Consider the following 6,000-nt stretch of genomic DNA (forward strand, 5'->3'; position numbering starts at 1 on the left):
GCAAGCCTCCTAGTTTCCTGAAATACGATTAATCTGGACATCAGTCAGGATTTTTCCTCTCTTTCTTCTCAGTCTCCTCACACCGATGCATGCGGGGATAACCCTGTGCTAAGGCTCATTTGATAACGAAGTGTTATCATTATAGACTTCTATTCCTGCACGCTGCCCACTAAACCATTTGTACTCTGGAATCGTTTCAGACCTCTGCACAGCGGGTTCTCCAGAGGAAAAATACTTTACTTGTGAAACCAATGAAATTTACTTTTTCCCTCAGAGGAAAAAAAAACTCAACTATTCTTGTCTCACAACTCCCCTGGTCTTTGGTGGAGGACAGACTTCAGACGAAGCCATAGACAGGGGCAATGATTTTGACCATGACAGGAGGAGAAGACACGCTTAATGAAAATTTCACGCTGGAACAGTGGTTTAATCACATGAATCCTCAAGTACCAAACCTGGAAAGTTTCTGCGGGCCAGATACCCGGTGGATAATAAACTGTCTGAAATCGAGTCCATTTGTTGGTTTATGCCGGATGAGCAATTGATGCTGAATTCTTCTAATTTTCTGTTTCTCACTCTAGAACTGGGCTTGAGTCACTAATAGCGCTTAGGTTACCGGACGAAGGGATATAGCAATTATCCCCCATCCATCTTAAAAATTTCTGAGTGTTTTTCAGAAAAAGGTGTCTGGGTATCACTGGGAAATACAGTGAACGCGTAAGATGTTCAGAGATGTAAAGCCTTTTATTGGCACACAGTAAAGGTGTCTCGCATGGTTATAAGCATCTCAGTACTGTCTTCAGCCATGGACGGATTTCCCCCAGATTCCTTCTGGTGTAATCTGAACTTCTTGCAAAATTTCTCCCTGGCAAGGCTGCCCACTTCTTTTTCCCAGACCTGCGCCTGATGTCTGTGTGAGCAGCGCAGGTCCCGCAGCGCAGGTCCCGCAGCGAAGCCCCTTAGCGCAGCCCCACAGCCCAGGCCCCGCAGCCCACATCCCGCAGCGCAGGCCCGGCACCCCAGGCCCCGCACGCTGCCCAGGCCCCGCAGCCCAGGCCCCGCAGCCCCACAGCTCAGGCCCCACAGCCCAGGCCCTGCAGCCCTGCAGCCCAGGCTCCACAGCCCCGCAGCCCAGGCCCCGCAGCCCCACAGCCCAGGCCCCACAGCCCCACAGCCCAGGCCCCGCAGCCCAGGCCCCGCTGCTCAAGCCCTGCAGCCCCGCAGCGCAGGCCCCGCGGCCCCGCAGGCCTCGCAGCCCCCGCGCCGGCAGGCGGCGCTCTGTCCCCGCAGATGCCGCTCAGGCCCCGGCGCGGACAGCGGAGCCAGTGCCCGAGCGGGGGGATCCTGCTCCCCCCAGGGGAACACTGCCCGCCTCCGTGCTGGGAACCGGACTGCACTGCTGGGTGAGAAACACCCTGCACCTGGGCTGCCCAAGTGACAGCTCCAAATTCAGCCGGAAAATGAGATTAGAGAAATAAAGTTGGGCTTTTTCTCCTAGTATTTTCAGGTTGCTGCCTTTGTACGTGTAATAGGAGCCTCTTCGCGTCTTACTCTTTACCCTGCTACGTGTGTAGGAATTTTAGAGTATCCTTTTAAATAATTTGTGAACCTGTCCGTAACGCTCACTCTGCTCTATAGTTCACGAGCTACCATAGCCCTGACAAAGCATTTGTGCCTTGCATGCTAACGATAGTTAATTGGCACTATTAGTCGGAGCCCAGAATGCTGTGTGCCTTTCCACACAGGCAAGGTTGTGTAAAGATTGAAAACTCAGCCCTTGCCAATGTCAATTTGATTCTCTTGTTTGTGTGTAACATTCACGCAGCAATAATGGAGAGGAAACATCTCAGGGTAGAAAAATGTGACTGTGAATATCTGGTAAGAAGAGTTAAAAATGATGTAGCATCTACAAATTGTTCAGCTCAAAGAACATCTATATAAGGGGGACAGATGACTGGTTTGTACTGAGTTTATTCTACTTTTATTGAAAAGTTCCACACATATACAATGCTGCTTAGGGCAAATTAATGGGACAGATAATGAGTACTCCATCCTCCTTTTCAAAAGATATAAAATGATTGGGAAGCTAATTTTCTACAGGCTGAAGTTTGGATGCATTGTGCCTCTTTGCTAGCATAGCCATCGTTGACTTGCCATGCCGTGATCCCTTCTACCCCCTGGGATATTTAAACATTAGCCTGCTGCTTCTCTGGGCTCACTCAGGGCAGGTTTCATCCCCCAATCCTGCCTCTCAGCATTTGCACTGCCACGCTGCCTGTTCAGGGTCAGTGTACTGCAGCAGGACAGCAGTAGCCCGGCTGCACCCGCTGTTTGCTTCCGTCCAGTTTCTAGACTCCTGGCAAGGAGGAGGTTCAGAGGCCCTTGGGAAGGCAGACCAGGAGGAGGATGTTTAGAAAGTTGTGATGAAATGGGCAAGGAGAGCTTGAAGAGTAAGGATATGGAGATTGCAACAGTTTATAGGAAATCCCCCTGAAAGGGCAATGAAATACCAGCAGCTGACTGTCACACCAACAAAGAAGAGGTCTTGGTCATCCAGGTACAAGAGCTAGAGATGAAGTGGTGGTGTGCTTGCAGTGCTGAAGTGCTCCCTTAACGAGCGCTGGGGAGGGAACCCAGCCCAGAAAAATCCTTGAAAAATCCTTTCACTTCTGCACAATAATTAAAAAAGAAAGTTACTGTTTTTGAAAATGTTTTGAATTAAACATGAGCGTAATTGAAAAGTGGTAGTAATATTTTTAGGAAACTTTCAAAAGGAAAGTTCCATAAAACATACTTTTGAAACATTGGAGTGTGGCTAGACATGAAACTTTTAATGCAATTTCATATGAATATTCATGGCATATTTCATGAAATATTCGCTGCCATTCCGATGAAGTATTTCCACAACTTGAATAAGATATAACTTTGGAATCACACAAATCAGACCATACAAAATACTCATCTAATGTATTGTGAAATATTTCACATAACTACATAAACTATTTGTGCTACCATCCATGAAGTATTCACTCTCAATGCCTTGTTAAAATATTGAAATTCATAGCAATATTCATGGAATGCTACACAAAGAAAACTACACAGCCACAAGTTTAATCAAATGTAAGTGTAAAATCACCAAAAGCAGGAGCATAAGGCACCCTTGAGTACATGTCCCAAGCAGCTGTCACTTTGGAGAAGGAATTGTGCACTGCTACCTCCCAGTGCTCATGGAGTATTTCCACCTTGTTCTCACAACCTTTGGGCAAAACTCAGCACTTCGGACAACAGCAGGTAGTGCTCCACGATGTTTCCACTTAGTACAAGGCAGCAACATTTCCCCTTTTGACACCCGAATACTTTCTAATGTTATCCTTCAGCTACAAATAATCGAACAACTTCTTTCTAGCATGCACTTTACCAAACAGAAGATTTAATCACACATAGAGGATGAGCAGTCTCTCCAGAATTACAGGGAGAATATCAGCGACATTAATGTCTGTTATGGTGATAGGAACAAATCAGCAGTTTTGCTGAATGAGTTTGAGAGTCCCTGGCATTATCAGACTCAGGACTGCTTCTAGACCATCTGCATTCAGATTAGTAAATCTGCCATTGTGCTCATCCCGCAGCCCTAAGCAATGGTACCCATTTCTACTAACAGCCTCTGACACCTTGTGTGGGAGAAAGAGAAAACAGACATCCAACATTTATTTTTTCAGACTCCCAACCATGCGTATACAAAGACCTCAACAAGCTCTGAACATTGGCCAACCTTGTAACATCTGCTGATACTATCTTTTTAATGTCACTGCTCACCTCCAGCACAGAAGTCCGATCTGTCTGCACCGCAGTGAGCCGGGGCAAACAATGATGGCATGCTTACCTGCAGGAGATCTGCTGCTTGGGCAGGCGGCAGTGACTTTGAGCTGAGCCCTGCACAGACATCCAAAAATTTGGTCTGTCTTGCCCAGAAACTTAGTAGATGCTGATGGTTGTCCCAGGACCTTCGCCACCACTTGCTTCTTGCTTGATAAATTCAGAACCAGCATTTCAGTCGTGGCTGCTGACCCAGCTCCCACGCTGAGCAGCCTGATGGCCTGTGCCTTCCAGTGCTCCTGAGGCTGCTGCTGGTGAGACAGCTGGTGCTACTGCTTCCAAAAATGTGTGAGAGCTGCTCTGCAGCACAGTGGCAGATTGGCAGCGCTAAAGCCACATGGCAGCAAGCTGTGAAAACTTATCCACAGCTTCTGTGTATTTGCAGTGGCATTTGCAATGGCACGGAGCACTGTTTTCATCCATGCTGGCTGATAAGAGTGTGAAAATAACACTGGCTATGCAGAAGGAGCTAGACGGTGACAAAAGAGAGAGAATTGTGAGGATCTCAGGTTTGTTTCTACCGGGTTTTGGCCACGTTCTCCAGAGGGGTGGAATACCAGGAATACTTGGAATATGTGTTCAAAGTAGCACTTAGTACTGAAAGGTCCCTGCCACCTGGGTGAAATTCTGTGGGCTATAGCAGGCTGCGTAGGCATGGCTATGGAAACCGCAGTCTGCAGCACTTACTGTGCCCCAAATCATAGTTTGAAATAGGATTTCTGAGTAGCTGATCCCTTTCTGCTTGGAACTTGACTAGATTTGAATTAAATAGTATCCCTCTCACACTCTGAGCCACTCTAATGAGAAAAATTATCCTAAGGAGATTCAGGCCTTTATTACACGGGAAAAAGTTTGATGGTAGTTTCTATCTCCAATTACCCTAAAAAAGAAGGAAAATATTCTTTTCTCTTCTTCCATTTCTTGAGCCAGAAAAGTTAGACTACCAAAGAAGTTTTTTCTGGCATAGCTCTAAGACTTTTGTTGTCATGGGGATGTCAATTAATGGGGTAGTTATGTTCTTAACCTAGCTGTGCCAGCTAAACTTTTGCATGTAGACCAGGTCTTACACTAATCTGAAAATAGGAACTGAGCTTTCTGTTTAATAAATTGTCTTCTGGAGACTTCACTGTACTTAATATTTTTCTCCTCCATACTATACCGTATTAAGTAAATGAATGTACAGGCATGTATTGCATACATACAGATTGGAAGATGTAGTAAACCACACGAGTTTGGTTAATGCACACAGGTATAAGCAACCTGAACTTTACTGCGATAGCTGGCTGCGTGCAGATCCTGCAGGAGCGTGTTTTAAGGTTCAGGCTGTTCCCGTGCCGTGTACGATCTGCAGATTCACTCATGTATAATGTAATGCACACATCTGTGCATATACAGAATGCCCGGCAGCACGCGTGTGCCAAATATACAGGCGTGTGTGTACTGCATGCCTGAGTGCATGATTACATATTTCGTTGGATAAATATGAAATGTTTTATACTTTGTATACTCATTTGTCATACATGTGCAGAAGCGTATAGAATTCCACAAAAAGATTTTAGAGGATGTGCTGTGATGTGTACATGTGACTTCAAGCCCAGAAAGCATCTTTGTGAGCACGTCTAACTACACTGCACTGGCAATTCTACCTACTCCATGAAAAATATTTTTTAATTATTTAAATACTCAGTAGAGTTCACCTGTGCCTACCAGGGAAGTTAGGATTGCTGAAGGACTGCAAAAACCCCTGGAAAGGAACAGATACTACAGTAATTTCCTAGATGTTTTGCACTGGAGATCTGCAGCTGTCCCCTCTACCCCAAGAATCTGCGCTCCTTGGAGCACATAAATATTCTGTGCTGAGTAGAAACCCTTGCTGTCTGCCAGCAAAATGTTGACAGTGCCCTTTGTTGGCTTCCCCGGGGAGTTCATGCAAATCACTTTGAAATACAACAAACCATAGGATCCCTAAATGCTTCTAAACAAGACCAAATTAGAAAAAGGCTTCACATTGAAAACATAATTTTCAATTAGTGTCTTATTCAGTGGGAATGGGAATGGGGCGGGAGAGAGCTGGCATGTGAGATAAGCTGGATTTGTTAACATGCTTTGAAAATGCTTGCTGGC

This window comes from Strix uralensis, chromosome 29 (assembly GCF_047716275.1).
Source record: "Strix uralensis isolate ZFMK-TIS-50842 chromosome 29, bStrUra1, whole genome shotgun sequence".
Lineage (NCBI taxonomy): Eukaryota > Metazoa > Chordata > Aves > Strigiformes > Strigidae > Strix > Strix uralensis.